The sequence below is a fragment of the Gouania willdenowi genome, chromosome 20, assembly GCF_900634775.1.
Source record: "Gouania willdenowi chromosome 20, fGouWil2.1, whole genome shotgun sequence".
NCBI classification, from domain to species: domain Eukaryota; kingdom Metazoa; phylum Chordata; class Actinopteri; order Blenniiformes; family Gobiesocidae; genus Gouania; species Gouania willdenowi.
Window position 1 is genome coordinate 25794109 of NC_041063.1, and position 18351 is coordinate 25812459.

General features: G+C 35.4%; 1 protein-coding gene across 6 annotated transcripts in view; it reads right to left on the bottom strand.

Annotated features, from left to right (window-relative positions):
• The window catches only part of pola1 (polymerase (DNA directed), alpha 1), a 92303-nt gene that overhangs the window by 51480 nt on the left and 22472 nt on the right, over positions 1 to 18351 (bottom strand). The gene's annotated exons all lie outside the window — the stretch shown is intronic.

Consider the following 18351-nt stretch of genomic DNA (forward strand, 5'->3'; position numbering starts at 1 on the left):
TAGTAATGACGCAACATGAAAACACCAAAGCCCATCGCGCCATCTAAGGAACCTCACAATACAATTACAAATCAGCGTTCTATGGTTGATTTATTCAATGTTTATCACAACATTAACTATGGTTGAACGATTAATTGCATTTGCAATAATATTGTGATATGATAAAACAAGATTCAGTAACCGCAAAGGCTGCGATTTATTTATCTTTTAAATTTGTGGTCACGTGACTAGCGAGCGGAGCAGCGCAAAGCAAAGCAGGCGGATGGAGATGTGAACGCAACTTTAATATGTAGCACAACAGCCTCAGGCTCAACAGTAGCTGACACGCGCGACTTGAACTTTCATTCCACGAGCAGCGATCGTGTTCCTGTCATTTAGTTATTACTAGTATAGTCGGAGGTATGTATTCTTATTGACATTCACAGGAGTTCCACAGTGTGCATGGGAAAACGAATGGGATATATATATTCTTTTGGTAGCCAGAACATCACCAACACTTAATCAGCTGTTTCTTGTCCCATTATCAACATTTCCTGAAAATTTGATCAAAATCCGTTCATAACTTATTTAAGGTATTAGCTTAGCATTAGCATAGAATAGCACACTGATGACATCATTGTTGATGACATCATCAGTGTTCTAAAACAATGTTTGACAGGAGTTCCACAGTGTGGATTGGTCATTTCAAATGGTTTTAAATTGGTTTTGGAATGACTAAATTACTCCAAAATTACAGATGCACACACTCGTGGAATGCGTAAGCCGTTGACAAAGTTTCAGGTGGATCAGACACTGCGTAAGGGAGATATTTGCTCAACGGTGACACACATACCTTTCTTGCATTATAGATAGGTGACAATTGTTTTTTGAACATTTATAATTTCTTATCGAATACTCACGCGTCTAATCGCGTTTAATCTAACACTTACAGTATATACAGTAGTAGCAGTTGTTTTTAGATTAAATCCAACAGTATCCATCTGTGAGTGTAGTGAAAAGTCATGCGTCTCACACTCTCTCCCACAGTTTGCAGGTGACACCAACCCACCCCTTACCCCAACCATTGTGTTATCCTTGTTTTTTAACACCTAATGTACCCAACAAATCTGCCAGCAGACTCCGGGGGCACCGAAAAATGCAGTTTGGTTAAGTGGTGCCACCACAGCCCGTAACACTCAGAGCTGCCACAGACTGAGAGGGAGAGTCGAGCTGTGGCAAAAAAAAACAAACATCGTCCATCGAGGATGGTTGTAGCTGACAAAGTCTGACAAGAATCCAAATCCAGACTTTGTAAAAGGATTAAGATAGAAAGGGTGCAGTGTCTTCAGGTTAAAACCAATCTGGATGTTTGATATACAATACTTTCACACAGTTAAGACTTATGTCTTCTAATTTCTCTTGGATGGAAATGTTGCTCAAATGTTCAGTTATGTCCCTCCAGGTAATAGGAATACATTTAAATCTGAAGCAACAATTTGATTCTATCATTTTAACTTCTGTTTAATTTAAAACAGGTAATTTTTAATAATTCCATTCAAAATTTATGGTTTTCCTTTGTCATTTGTCAATGTAAATACTTTAACTAAATGATAGTAAATCCACTGACACTCTCTCTACTCATCTTAAACTCGTCTTTATCTTATAATTTAGCGTTAACCTGTCCCATTCCTATTACTGTTGGTTTTATCAGAGCTCTCATTTTAAAGTTATATCAGAAATATATATATATTCTACAACGAAGTCAAGTGAAAATGCAATATTGCATGTTTAAGGTCAATATCATGCATTTTCAAGCAATTTTTCACTGTAAACAGATGGACAAAAAGATGAAAATGTCAATTTTCGCATAAAATACAACACGATATGGAGTTCATCTGCTGAAATGGAAATAATATGATAATTAATTCCAGCAAGTTCATTTTGTCTTCTTTTTCAATAATATGTTAAGGTTTCTTTTTGTTTTTCCAGGAAATATACTTTAATCTCCTGTTTCGACTGACAACTGCCAGTCTTCTTCAGAGGTGTCTGATGATCACTTTGATGTTTTCTTGAGTTTCGCGTAGTGTTTCCAGCAAGTTAATTTTTTCTTCTTTTTGAATACGTTTTTTTTTTTTTAATTTATTTAGACAACTTTTTTTCCAGGAAATGTACTTTGATCTCCCGACATGATTTGATTGTCAACTGCCAGTCTTCCTCAGAGGTGTCTGCTGATCACTTTGATGTGTCCTTTGATGAGTTATTTCTTGAACACAGTTTTGTGAGACAATATGAAATGGACTAAACACTCACCAACAAAACTTGGGTCAATACATAAGTTCTTGCACATTATTTGCTCTTACTAATTTTTTTGTTATTTATTTGTTTTTTTTTAATCTTTTAATCCTCTATTTGTGCAACCAAAGGTATTTTAATCAAAGGTATTTTAAGCAATGCATGGTTTGCTTATTATATTTTTGCGTTGTGTGTAAAACTGCAAAAAAAAAAAAAAAAACGATCTACGGGTACAAATAAATTAACCTGAACCTGAATATCACTTTAGCAACTTTAGCAAACGGTCAAATCTTGCATAACTTCAGAAAGATTAAGTCAATAAGATGTATAAAGCAAGTTTGACATATCGGGACTTTTAAAAGACAGTAATGATGATCATCTGATTCAGGAAAGTCAATGAAACAGAAAAAAAATGGAAAAAGGTAACCTGAAACAAAAATAATGTAGAAATAAATAAACCCTGAAACATAATTTGGATGATTTGAAAACAAAAAAAATCGGAGCCTCTGAATCAGTGCATAATAAAATTGATTTATTTAAATAGATCAGTAGCTTTGAGACTGAAAGGAGGCACTAAATCAGGGAAAAAAGCAGAAAAATGAGCAGGTCGCGTTTTGTCCAAAGGTCCTTCAGTTAATATTTCTATTTGTGCGCACACATGAGATACAGCCCTGTGCTGATCAGCAGATCACCAGTGGCATGTTAAAACTCAGCGTGGCAGAGGGCCTGTGTAAAAAGAGCCTGGGGCACCGGGGACGATTGTTTTGAAAAGCACTCAGCTGAAAAGCATTTTGGGATGACAGTCGGCCCGACTGAAATAGCACCTGTGGAGGAACACACCACTGTCAGTGCTGGAGGGTCAGGGGGGAGGGGGGCTGTGGATTGGTGTCCACAAAGCACTCCAGCTTATACACACACACACACACACACACACACACACACAGTTATCTTTCACTAAGTCAACACGGCACACAAAGATGGAGAAAAAGATTTTTCGTCGCTGCAGAAAATCCTTCCATCGCTACGATGATTTTAATTGGACAGAGGTGGCAAAAGTACCAGTCTTCAGTACTCAAGTAAAAGTATAGATACTTGAATAAGGCTGCAACAACGAATCGATAAAATCGATTTCAAAACATCGACTGTTAAAAGCGTTGGCAACGAATGTCATTATCGATTTGTTGCGTCGTGCAATTTATGTGTCACTGACCGTGACACAGAGCCTTTTGCTTCACCTGTAGAGCTTTGTGTGTGCACACGAGTGTTTGTCTGTGCATGCACAGTGTTTGTGTGTGTGTGTGTGCGCAGTGTGTGCACGCCCACAAGTGTTTGTATGTGCATCCATTTGTGTGTGTGTGCACCACAATTGTTAGCGTGTGCACATGTTTGTGTGTAAGCGCATTTGTGTTTGTGTGTGCGCACACCACAAGTGTTTGTGTGTGCGCGCACCATGAGTATTTGTATGTGCGAGCATGTGTGTGCGCGCCAACGAGTGCTTGTGTGCGTGCATTTGTGTGTGCTCACATCACAAGTGTTTGTGTGTGCTTGCATTTGTGCGTGCGCACACCACAAGTGTTTGTGTGTGCGTGCATTTGTGCGTGCGCACACCACAAGTGTGTGTGTTTGCGCACCACGAATGTTCCTGTGCACATACCAAGTGTTTGTGTGTGTGTGCGCGCACCACAAATGTTTGTGTGTGCACAGTGTTTGCGTGCGCGCAAACGTGTGTGAGAGTTTTTGTGTGCGTGCAGGAGTGTTTGTGTGTGCGTGAGAGACACTTTTATTTCACTTTAATCACCTTAAGCTTCATGGTATAGAAGTATCGAAGTTGATCCCTTACTTGAGTAAAAGTAAAAAAAAAAGTACATGCTACTAACAAATGACCCTTTAATTATAGGTATTTGTACTTTGTTAATTGTCACCTCTGCAATTGGATGCACGAATGCATGGTTGACGAACAAATGTGCACACACACGCACACACGCCTCTTTCACTAAGTCAACACGGCACACAAAGATGGAGAAAAAGATTTATCGTCTGTGCAGAAAAACCTTCCATCGCTTCGATGATTTCAACTGGATGCACGAATGAATACATGGGTGATATACACACACACACTCCACACACACCTGTCCTGGCACATGCCATAGCCGTGCTCTCATGTCTGCTAGCAGGAAGGTCAATCTGTTGTAAAGTCATGTATGATTTAATACAACCGGCCCAGATGAATCAGGCCAGCCTCTGATTGAAAATAACCCAACAATGACAACAATCCTCCTGTTGTCTGCTCAATTAAAACACGCCGCTTTAATGGCTGGAAACGACTCATCCTGGTATGTCGCCACATTTTTCCACAGCTGGTGAATATCCAACATCGTGTCCATGAGCAATCGAGTAACATGTTTATTTAAAATGTGATATTTGAGATTAAAGCTCCTGTGTTATTCATCAGCTCTAAAGTCATGGACACAAACAACTCACATCTAAAATAAATACAACAAGCACAGCTCGTGTCAGTTATATATTTTAAGAGTGAACACTGTGTGAAATCGTGCACTGATCAGCCTCAACCTGCCAATTTAAAGGTTGTGTAAATAACAGTGTGGATGTTTATGGTGCTATCTGCAGTGTTAATTTTAGAGGCAAATTTAGATTTAGTGTTAGAGATACAAGTCACAAAATGGCAATATACGATACAAATTTTTATTTATTTATTTATTTATTCTATTTTTTTCATCTCATTATCTTAAACTAAAAATCTTACCTGAAAGACAATCTTCCGTCACATTTGCTGATGCAAAGTGCTAGGGATGTAACGATTCACTCACCTCCCGATACGATTCGATTCACGATACTGGGTTACGATTCTCTCACAATTTATTTTACAAAATGGGACTGGTGACTGACTGAAAAATATTCCTTCCTATTTTAGAAAATACTGTACTATTTTCCTTTTATTTTTCATTATCAAAAGAATCCCTTGATAAACTATTCAAAACAATGCAATTTAACTAAAAATAAATCTTGAACGAAATAAATAAAGGAATAATACAAATGAAGAAGAAGCCTATTCATTTAAATTCTGGTTCTATAGTAAACAATGCAAAACTGCATAACAGTTCTTTTTCTTTTTAAAAGTGCAACTGAAAATTTATTTTGTGACTTAACAATTGGACTTAAAAAAAAGAAAAAAGTAATTGAACTGATTTACGTCAGATAGTTGTTTGGACCAGCAGAGGGCGCTGGTAACCCAGTGGTCGGTTGGCATGCAGCTAATCTAGCAATGAAGAAGGGATGCTATGCTAGCAGACAGAGCTAATAGAAAAACATGACTTTTACAGATATTCACATAACATAACAGATATTCTTTCAGTGCTAAAGGGGTAAGGAATCATTTATGAACATGTTTAAGAGTAGAGGGCAGCCCAAAATAAAGTAGTAGCAGATTCTGCCCGCCACATAGCCCTCTGCTGTTTCAAAAAAGTATCGATGTCAACCGTGATACCTATGAATCGATTTTTAACTGCCTTACGATTAATCGTTACATCCCTACAAAGTGCCACACGTACATTTATTAAACAGCTACGCAATATGTTCCACTTTTGAGCCCTATTTGAACCTATTTTTGCTTATTTTTTTTTACCATTTTTCTGCACCTACACCAAACTTGCCATATTTTAACCTTTCATCACTTTTTCTTGCCATATTTTTGCTCCTTTTAATGCACATTTGCTACATTGCTCCCATTTCTGCACATTTTTCCCACTTATAAACCCTTTCCACCACTTTTCCACCAAATGTCACCTATATCGACCCATTATTTTCACCTCTTACACCATATTTCATGGTTATTTTTGCCAATTCAACCACATTCACAACTTTTCATGTCCATTATTTGCCAGTTTAAACTAATTGTTCCTACTTTAAAATTACATGACCCCAACCCCACCCATTTCTGCCACTTTTAAGCCTGTCTTCAACCTTTTTTTTACCACTTTATCCATCCGTTTTTGGCCATTTTTAACCATTTTCTGTGGTTTTTAAAATCCCATTTCAGCACGTTTTCTACTATTTTTGGTCACTTAATTAAACCTTATTTTTACTGCTACTGACAGGTGTGATGAGGACGTTATTGACGGCGCCGTCAGACTTCTAGTGTTGGCCAACAACCAGCAGTGTCTTTATTAAGTGTCTTTTTGTGATGAATTACAGTTTCTTTACATTACATCAATGGCCTCGACATTGCTTACTTGTCAAACACGTGGTGCGAGGATCCAAGACGGGACGAAGACAAGCCCCAGGAGGCAGTGTGATCTACTGCGATATGATCCATGTGTTACTTTGACACACAATACCTACCGATGCATTTCTGTAGACTGCACACACGCTTTCATGGAAAAGCTGTTCCTTAAGGGCATTGGCCTCTTTTTGCAGAATAATGCATCGAAAATGATGCAGGACAAGTCGACTAAATGTGGTACAGATATCAATATATATTTTATATAATTTTTGTTCATGTTTAATTGGGTCTATTCTTGGAATATTTTCATAACTGTGGCTGATGGTGTATTTATGAAAACAGTAGTGACACAAAATGTAAAGTTGTGATTAAACGTCAATTAAAGTTATTAAGGAAACAACAAACTGAAGCCAAACTGAAAAAGAACTGAAAGTATAGTATAGTATTTTATGGCCTGTGCTATGAACCTCTGAGAATGAAAACATCAATACTATTACTTTAACAGTAATGGCATATTTTCAATCATATTAGCCAATAAATTATCTTTATTTTATTAGATTTTGGCTAACAAAGAAGAAATCAAAGTCAATGTTGTGTACTGAAGTAAATAAGGCTGAAAACCCCAATAACATTTATATTTGATGTTTTTTCACCAGGAAGTTTATTATTGTTTCCGCTATAGTATGTAGTCATCTTACAGATGTATATCCTTGTTTTAATCAAAAAATAAAAGTGACCAAAAATGATGGAAAAGGTGATGAAATGGGGGCTTCAAAAACCCCCAAAAAATTGTTAAAAGTTGCAAATTAGAGTGGCCAAAAAATGACAACTGGAACAATTGGTTTAAACTGGCAAATAATCAGCATGAAAAATCGTAAATGTGGTTAATGAGGTGACATTAGGTGCAAAAGTGGTGGAAAGGAAAGAGTTTATAAGTGCTGAAAGTGTCTTGAAAGTGGAAAAATTTGCAGAAAACATTGAAATTTGATGGAGAAGTGTCAAAAATGGGAGTAATGTAGCAAAAATGCATAAAAAAGAGCAAAAATATGGCAATAAAAAGTGATGAAAATATGTTAAAATATGGAAAGTTTGGTGTAGTTGCATAAAAAGGGTAAAAATAAGCTCAAATTAGAGAATAATATCCACTGTTATCCAGGAAGTGTATTATTATTTGCAGTGAAATTTTATAATTTGGTTAAAGGTGACTAAAAACAGTCAGAAAAAGTGGTAAAAAGGGTTCCAACTGTCAATATTGGAACAATTAGTTTAAACTGGTGACAATAATGGTTCAACATTACACAAAAATAGGTATGAAAAGTGGTGGAAAGGGTTTATAAACGGAAGAAATGTCTTGAAAGTGGAAAACATTTGCAGAAATGGGAGTAATGTAGCAAGAATGCATTAAAAGGAGCAAAAATATGGCAACAAAAAGTGATGAAAATATGCTAAGATATGACAAGTTTGGTGTAGTTGCAGAAAAAGTGTAAAAATAAGCCAAATATAAAATACATTCTTAGTTTCTTGGAGGCATCTGGCGACCCCAAGGTTGAGAACCACTGTTGTAATCAACTAATGTCGATGCTATTTTCCACGTTAGCCAAAACCATTTGTTAATTATCTTCTCCTTTACAGCTCTGTCAGTGACTGTGGTAGAGACACCAGTTGTCGGGTCAATCCATTATCAATAGTAATCCCCCCCCCATTAGCTGACTCTCCTGTGGCCTCATTAGAACGTGTTTTCTAAAGTCGCTCTTTAAACTCTGAAATCTTGTCCTTCCCCGCTGCCGGCCGTCACAGACGAAGCTATATGTGTCTGGGATAGCTGCGCCGCTCCCATGTGACTATTAGCTAAGTCCACTGCTATCAGGAGCAAAGCCGGCTCTTCAAGGGGGGAGAGCTACGCAGAGTTCACGTCCCCAGAGGGAAACAAGGCTTGGCTGCGTTATTCCTACGTCTATTTCTGGGAATTACAAATACAATCACCAGTAGCGATGGAGATCCTTAATTCCAAAACGCTGAAGGCGGCGACGTTGGCTCACGTAGCATCAAAGCGTGACTGATGTGGACACAAATGAGACGTGATGGGGGGGGGCTTTAATATTTGCATAAGTGTAAAGTGTACTGATATATTCTACTCAAGTAGGAGTACTGTTACTTGATTGAAATTGTACTCAAATACAAGTCCTGACAGCTTTGATTGTTGTACATATCTGCCTTATATTTGTACACTTGTATATTTGTATTATTATAATTATTTATTGTATTTTGTAATGTGTGTGCATGTAGTTAATTAACTTTTAATTACATATGTTTTTCTTTCTCTTTCTTTCTTTGTTTAGTGTTAATAATTTCCCCCTGGGATAAATAAAGTACTTCTGGTTCTGATTCTGAAATACTCAAGCACAAATAAAAAGTAGCTCAATTAAATAGTACGTGATGAAAAAGATGACGCCGGTTGCTTTATTCTTGCAGGTTATTAGACATTTGTTCAAATAAAGTAGAGTAAAATGTCACATTCTTAGTTTAAATGACTAAACACAGTTAACGTTATGCTTACGACTACGTTTTTACTACCATGACCCAATGTTATTTTAAAAAAAACCTATTAATCACTTTAACAAACTGTCAAATTACTTAAAAACCAGTTTAAAAAGCTTTTTAAATCATATATTGTTAGTAAGTATAAGAAAGAAGAGCAACAATTTTACCTAGGACAGCAATACTGTATCATATGTATATCATGGTATAAAATATATTAATACTTAATTATAATAAAAGGCTTTTATTAATCTATTTATTGCCACTCTAAATTTATTTGATGAAATTTGTGTCTTAAATATGAAATAGTATAATATTATGTACATATATACATTCATGTGTATGCATGTATGTGTGTGCGTATGTATATATGTTTGATATGAGTGTATGAACTGTATATATCAAACTTGTGCTGAATATTTATTGAATGCATATTGTGAAAATAGTAATAAGTTAAATATTTTTTGTGTGTAATATTATTATTATTACTTTTTTTGTTTGTGAAGACCGCCGAAATAAAAATAAAAATAAAAGTGCTAAAACTAAAATTGATGAGTGACTAAGACTAAAATTATATTCAAAATTATTGTTTGTCAAAATGTAAAAATCGTCCGAGTTGTAATTCCAGTTAGATTCCTATGATCTTTTTATAATATGTTAAGGTTTCATTTATTCAGATAACTTTTGTTACTTTGAGTTACTGTTGATCTCCTGACATCTTTTGACTGTCAACTGCCAGTCTTCGTCAGAGGCATCTGCTGGTCGCTTTGATGTTTCCTTGACTTTTGCGTCGTAATTCCAGCAAGGAAACTTCAAAGTGGATTTCCCAACTAACCTTTGTCTGAATAAATGAAACCTTAACATATCGTATAATTATTTGAAACAAAATAAAATAAATAATGACAATTAATTCAGTTCAAAATGAAAAAAAATGATCAGGCTCTGAAGTATCACTACATTTATCCAAATCTTGCACAATTTGAACTAAGGCATGTGTATAAAATAAAAGGTTTCTCAAAATGTACAATTTAAAATATAAGAATAAAACACCAATGAATTAAATTTAAAATAATACAAAAAATCTCAGGCTGAATTAACTGTTAAATAATAATATATACATTATTTAAAATAATAATTAATGCATAATAATATAATAAATACAAAATAACTATTGAATAAATAATTTTAAAAAATAGGACATAAAATAATAACTAATAAATGCTGAGAGAAAATAACCTCCTGCACTAGCTTTAATCTGATTGGTTGGCTATGATGTGATGCATTTGATTGTTTTCTGGTCATTTTTGTAGTTTCACAATGTCTGTTGATCATTTTAAAACAAAAAACATATACAGTATAAATTAGTCAGTAACTGTTGAGTGTAGAAATGTAACTAATTACTTTGATTTAAAAATATACTCAAAAACACAACACAAAAAGTAGCCATCAAAGCAACTCAATTACAGTCATGTGACAACTTGTAATCCATTACTTTGATTTGTGATTCATGTGATAAGGAGCCTGAACAGGGTGGGGGTGGTGGGGGTAGGGGGTGTCGTGGGGGTGGGGGGCAACAATATTTACTTTGACTTCATTACAGCTGCATACCCCAGTGGGTACATGTGCGTTATGAGGGCTTAACCTAAACCAAACTCTGACCTCTGTGCACTACCCCCCCCACCCCCATGGGTCTGTTACACAAGCCCCCTTCTATCCCTCAGCTCTGCATGCCATCCCATAATGTCAACCACCATCTCCCATCACGGCTGTTTTTAAACACAAGGACAGAGACTCAATTATAGCAGAATGACTTTAAAGAGTCATCCGCCATCACCACACACACACACACACACACACACACACACACACACACACACCTGCTAATGGATGTCAGATTTGCAGGTAAAAGAGTTCAAAGGTCAAACTAATCTACGATCCACAATAGTCATCAGCTTCCTGAGGTCTAATGCCATAACATCACTCCATTAGGAGGATTTAAATGCTTACACACACACACACATTACATTGTTTTTTATCTTTATTATCAGTTAATTACACTAAGGACTGCAGATATGTATTAATATCTAGGGACATAGGTAGATCACATGTAAACCAACAGCTCACATGGCCACTATTGTAAAAAAAAAAAAGTCGTGACCTAATTATTATTATAATTTATATTGTTATTATTATTATTTTACAGCTTGTTCACTAAGTAATCAACAATTTACTTTATTTAAAAGCCAAGGTGTGAATTTACAGTCCAGTTTGTGGCAATTTGGAACCACAAATATATATATATACACTGTATTTATATATATATTTCCTAAAATATGAAAACAAAACTAACTACTGAAATGGTATAATTGGTCATCTACGGTAGAGGAGTAGGTTTTCTTGATTTTTTTTTCTTATATATATATATATATATGTTTGTTTGTTTTTTTCATTTTCATCTGTTACTAAAACTAAGATTAAAAAAAAGATAAAGGCTTAAAAAAAAAAAAGAAAGAAAGAAAAAGAAAAAGATAACCATATGATTTAAAATATTTTTTAATATATATATATTTTATTTTTTTATTTTTTTTCTTCCACTACTGAATCTGTTTTTATTTTTTTATTTTTGGTTTTTTCCCAGTGGCCCTAATCCTCCTCTATAGTAATCAATAAGTAAATACAGGAAAAAAATAATAAATAAAATTATTTCCACATTTTGTGAGAATTGTCAATAGTTATTTTGAAACATTTTATTGATTTTGTCAGAAACAGGTTTTACAGGAAGTTGTGCATGATATAGTTTTGCACATTTTGCTTTTTTGGTATTTTTTTTTTTTATCATTATTGCTTTTTATTTATTTCATACATCACAAATTTCTCATTTCAGAGAAACACATTAATGTGTGTGTTTATACAGGCACGTGTATGTCTAAACGTATATTGTGTTGTTGAGCATTATTCACTGCGATATTCTAGTTCAATAATCTTAATAAAAACAAAATAAATTGATAAGCTAAAATTCTGAAGCCATTTAATTAATTATGTCAATATTAATCAATTATTTACCAAGTTTAAAATGTGATTTCTATACAAGTAAGTATTTGTTATTCAACCTGGAGGCGGGGCTCAATAAGCTGTTGTTTCTTAGGATTATTTTATTGCATTAATTACAATCAGGGGCTGAAGTTTAAAGCACAGATTTACCAAAAAGTGCATTATTGTGACATAATAAGCATCCTTTTTAGACAATTTTTATTTTTTTTTCATTTCACTCTTCAAATAAGAAACAGCCAAAGCACTTTCCTTCATAATAAACTTAAAACAAAGCATATTGTTTTTAAACATTTTTGTACATAAACACACATGGAGCCCACTGACCCACAGGTTGAGAACCTCTGGTCTTTGCACATGAAGTGTCTCTGGCCGACGTACTAAAGAACCCAAAATAACGCTGAGGGATTGAGGGGAGGGGGGACACATCAATCTGTGGTGGACCCTGGGATGTGTAATTTTAAACCTTCACCTTCTTAATACCCCCCCCCTCCCCCTAATACCCACACATACCAGGACAGAACAGGGCCACAACAAATGGTCGCCCGACAAAGGGCAGAGTTCGACTAGTCACACACACACACAAGCACACACACTAACACACAGATGGGCATCAGCACAACCAGGAAGTGCACACAAGGGTAAAGCATCAGTGCAGCCAAAGGTCTTTCAGCCCCCAATAAGTAATAGATTACAAGTACTCACGTTACTGTAACAAGTTCTGATGAACTACGGCCGGGGCCGCGGAACGTCTCCGCGCCAAATAGCACGTACCACATTCCCGGGAATTCAGTGAAATGACTCGGTTACAGAGTAAAACAAATGAAATTATGAGACGTAAAATCGTTATCTACATTGAATTGCCTTTGAAACGATACATCACACGACTATGTCTCGATAAATCAAAATCACTGAAAAGGGGGTGGGCCCCTAGTGTACACAAGAAGAAGAAGAAAAACAAGGTGAGTCCGGCAGCCCGGCATAATAATAATTAGGGGTGTGAAAAATTTATTATTTATTTATTTATTTAAAATAATTTTTTTATTTATTTATTCATTTTTTTAACAATTAAATAAAATTATTATAATTTTTTTCCCCCTGATATTTAATATTTTTCTGTTCTGGTTGTTTTACATACGTTTTCAATGGTTCAATTGTTGTTATTTACATTACAAACACATAAAAGAACTTCAGCTAAATTAAGCATTGGTTTGTCATTCATCCTGGGAGTTCTCAACCTTGAGGTCAGGATGCCATTTAGGGTCGCACGACACTGGGAGAAAATCGCCACATGCCTTCAAGAAACTGATATTTTTTTGAACAATCGAACAATTTTTCCTCAACTACACCATATTTTAACCTGTTTTCATCACTTTTTCTAGCCATATTTTTGCTCCTTTTAATGTATTTTTGTTACAATACTCCCATTTCTGACATTTTAATGTCTTTTATGAACATTTTTTCCTCTTTTTGGGACATTTTCAGCACTTATAAACCCTTTTCACCACTTATCCATCTAATATTACATATGTTGACCCATTTTTGTCACTTTTAACCTCTTTTCACCATACTACATGCTTATTTTTGTTCATTTTCTTCATTTTGTCATACACATTATTTTCCAGTTTAAACTAAAAGGTCCTTCAAGATTTATTACCAAAAATAAGTAAGTGTGTGTGTGTGTGTGTGTGTGTGTGTGTGTGTGTGTGTGTGTGTGTGTGTGTGTGTGTGTGTGTGTGTGTGTGTGTGTGTGTGTGTGTGTGTGTGTGTGTGTGTGTGTGTGTGTGTGTGTGTGTGTGTGCGTGCGTGCGTGCGTGCGTGCGTGCGCGTGGGGGGGAACTGATTAATTGAGCTACTTTTTACTTGTACTTTATGTATGACTTATTTGTACTGGTTTCAATCATGTAACAGTACTTCTACTTGAGTAGAATATATCAGCACTCTTTACACCTCTGATAATAAGCTCCTTCATCTGAACACACCCCCACCCCGTCACCCCACCATCAGGCTGATACGTCCATGCCACTGACTGAGCTGGGGGGTCTTAGGCCTGGATTCAGGGCCAATCATTAAATACAGAACAGATGCACATTCAACCATCTGAAGTTATGAGGGAATCACAGTGGGGGGTTGAGAGGGGGGTGGGGGGGGGTCAGCTTGGATTTACAAGGCACTCAGAGCAGCGATCGGTGCATGTGTTACAATTATAAAAATAAAAAGCCTCCTAAATCACGAGATGAAAGTGGAGTGCAAATGTGACGATTAACGCCGGGGGGGCATCGGTGCCAACGGCAACAGCCACAAATACACTGGAAAGGCGTCTATTCTTAACGCCAGCTGGATGTTCTGGCTCGCCGCAGTCGGTCGGAAACTACCGAGAACTACTCGGCTTACGCTCTTTTAACTTCGGGGGGGATCCACGCAAATCCAGACAGGCAGACACAATTTGTTTATGCTCTGGTTGCACAAAGCTGCTTATCGCCCAGATACCGCATGGGTACATAGTATACACTCCCAAAGATTATTTTAACATCGATGACTCAGATAAGCAGGATGTACTAACCAGATGCATTTACGGAACCGGCTTTAGCTACTTATTGGAATTGCCTGAAAAGCGAGAACGCATTAGGGAAAGACAACACCGCGAGTAATTTATGTGATGCACAACAGCAGGTTTTATTTACCGAAGGCCGTCTTGTGCCGCGGTTAATGTGACAATAAAAATAGAGCTGTGTCCAGGATGACAGAGTCAACAAAACATGGAAAAAGCAAAGCACGACGTGGTCCACGCTGTGTAGGGTTCACGTGTGATGGATGACCTTAGAGTCCGACTCAAACCAAAGCCGTCACTAAAAAAGCTCTGCTCATACTTTTACAAAAACTAATGCTTTACTGTGCTGTATAATATCGACAGAAAGACTATTTTTTTTTTAACAATTTGAGCCCATTTTTGCTTATTTTTACCATTTTTCTGCAACTATACCAAACTTGCCATATTTTAACCTGTTTTCATCACTTTTTCTTGCAATATTTTTGCTCCTTTGAATGAATTTTTGCCACATTACTCCCATTTCAGCCAAATTTAAATGCCTTTTCTGCACAATTTTTCCACTTTCAAGACATTTTCAGCACTTATAAACCATTTCTACCACTTCTTCATCTAATGTCACATATGTTGACCCATTATTGTCACGTTTAACATTTCACCATATTTCATGCTTATTTTTGCCAATTTACCCAAAGTCACAATTTGACGTGCCCATTATTTGCCAGATTAAACTAATTGTTCCTACTTTTTAAATTACCAACGCCCCCATTTCTGCCACTTTTAAGCCAATATTGACACTTTGAACTCTTTTTTTACCACTTTTTCTCTAATTTGCATTTTTTAACCAAATTCTGTGGTTTTTAAAAACCTATTTCACAACCTTTTCCACCAATTTTGGTCACTTTTAAACCCATTTTATTCCTGATTAAAACAATTATTTGCATCTTTAAGATGACTATATACTATGGCACAAACAATAATAATAAACTGCCGATTCACAACTGGCCGGGGTCTACAGCTGGAAATTAGCCGCAAAAGCTAAAGCTGCTCCTTTTATTGTAGAAGGAGATTGTCCATGAAATACTAAACTAATGAATTAAACTAACTTCCTGGATAACAGTGGATATTATTCAGATAAATAAATAAATGTAGTTATCACAGATTCAGAGAACAATGGACCTTCATTTTGCTGACTTTATGGATGGAGTCCAGTATTTTAGTTTAGCCATGGTAATCATATATATATATTTAATTATGATCATGTTTCTAAAATTCTAAACTTTAAGTGGATGGTTTAGTTTTAAAGGGACAAGAAATCACCAAAATAAAAGAGAAATACTTTTTCATTGTTTTTCAATTTTGTTTTGTTGGAAAAGAAAAAAAACAAATAAAAAGGAAAGAAGGGGGAAAAAAGAGAAAAATTGGGAAAAATAAGAGAAAAAAAAGGGAAAAGAGGAAAAAAAAAATAGATAAATTACTAATAGTTTTCATCGATGTTCATTGGGGGTTTTTTTTATTTCAAAAACAATATTTAAATTAACAATAAGCAGCAAATAAATAAATAAAATACTATGAGAAACAAAATCAACTCAATAAGGTCAATAGAAAAAAAAGAATATTTTTCCTGCAGAAACAGAGATTTCTTTAAGTGATAAATGCCGATAATAAAACTGATTATTATTCAGATCTACCCGTGTACAGTCCAGCCTGTTAACTGACTGATAAAGTGTAAATAACGTGTAAATAACTCGTCCATGTGCGTCTGTTGACAGAGAGAAACAGTGAGATGCTGAGGAAGCTAAAAAAATATAACAATGTAGCTCTGTGAGGGGACAAACCGGCGTGACTGGGGGGCCACAAACGGACTGAGAAAATAACAAACACACACACACACAGTGAGTTACGGCCCTGCCCTCTATTAGAGCGCACAATGAGTGTGTAAGGAGATCTTAATGAAGGACTCCCCCGAGGCAAAGCCTGATACCTCTGCTGAGGACCCGCACTGTTCCAGCTCATTAAAGGAACATGAGTGCCACGGCTCACAATGTGTGTGTGAGAGTGTGTGTGTGTGTGTGTGTGTGGTGTTCAGTTATGACACCACACCACTTTGGGTCATGCGTTATGCACTCAGCTGTGTGTGTGTGTGTGTGTGTGTCCTGTCGATGAGTACAAAAGAGTTAAAGATCACTTTGTGTTTTATGAGTCAGCATTTCTTTTTATTACAATTATCAAACACCTCTATGCTGTAAAAGAAGTGGATAAATATTCAGAAGTGAATCAATAGAAACCAAAAGATGAAGCTAAAAAAAAGAAAGAGAAATTAAATAAAAGGATAAAAAATAGTGCAACACTTCCCTCTTATGGATGAAAGATGAAGGGCCATTGTTTTTTTAATTAATTTTTTTAAACCTTGTTATCCAAAGATTTGTTTAGATGTTTGACAGTGGTATACTAAATGTTTTGATTAGATTGTATTTATTTATTTATTTCGATCATGTAAATGACAACTTAGAAACACTTTAAAATAAAATAAATTAAGTTAACATCAAGAAAAAACAACAAAACTGTATCTCACATCTTCAGATTCTTACACATCTCAGTTTACATGAACCAAAGGGAGTAGGAACTAAAAAGTATAAATGTATCTAATCCTATCCCTTTAATTTTTAAACGTTTACCAATTTACTACCAATTAAAAAACTATAATGTCAACAAAGATGCAGAAAAGTAACAATAAACTGCAAAAACGTTTATTAAAACTGCAAAAACTAAAGTTACAACTGAAAAACGTAGCATTACACTGCAAAAAGTAATGTTAAAACTGCAAAAAGTAACATTACAACTGCAAAAAGCAACGTTACAACTGCAAAATTTTGTATTAAACTGAAAAAAGTAGCATTAAACTGCAAGAAGTAATGTTAAAACTGTGCAAAGCAACATGAAAACTGCGTTGCAAATTTGCAAAAGGTAACATTAAACTGCAAAAAGTAAGATTACAACTGAAAAATTTTGTATTAAACTGCAAAAAGTAATGTTAAAACTATGTAAAGCAACATGAAAACTCCAAAAACTAAAGTTAATGTTATTTTTTACAAATTTAAAACAGCAAAAAGTAACATTAAACTGGAAAAAGCACTGCAAACCTCTCTTTCATGAAAGATTTCCTGAATATTTTTGTGACTGCCTATGTATCTGGGGGTGGATGTGGAATAATATGTAGAACATACAAAAGCTCCTCAAACCTAAACACTCTGCATGTTTAAAGTCAATGGGAAAAGGAAGGAGGAATGTTGATATCTGAAGAAGAATAGAAGGATAGGATGGATAGGAAAACAACTCATTCACACAGCTGAGGGGATTCTGGGAGGAAAAATTAGAATAACCCAGCCACTTAATTCAGATTTAAGCTTAAATCAGAATGGCCATTTTCATTCAGAATTAGATTTTTCATCTTTTTAAAGAGGATTTGACTTTTATTCTGAATTAAAGCTCTCATGTTAACGTAGTCAGTGACACATTTTTATTTGTAGGTAGAGAGGAATGCCTGCATTGTAATGTTTTGAAGTTGGTAAAATGTTGGAACATGCGAGAGCTCCCTGTTTCAAAAATATATATGTTTACATATAAAACCTTGTTATCAGGTGTGAATCAATTAAAAAATTTGCAAATCTGACGGAATTTAACTGAATTGCGTGTTGGGATTAAC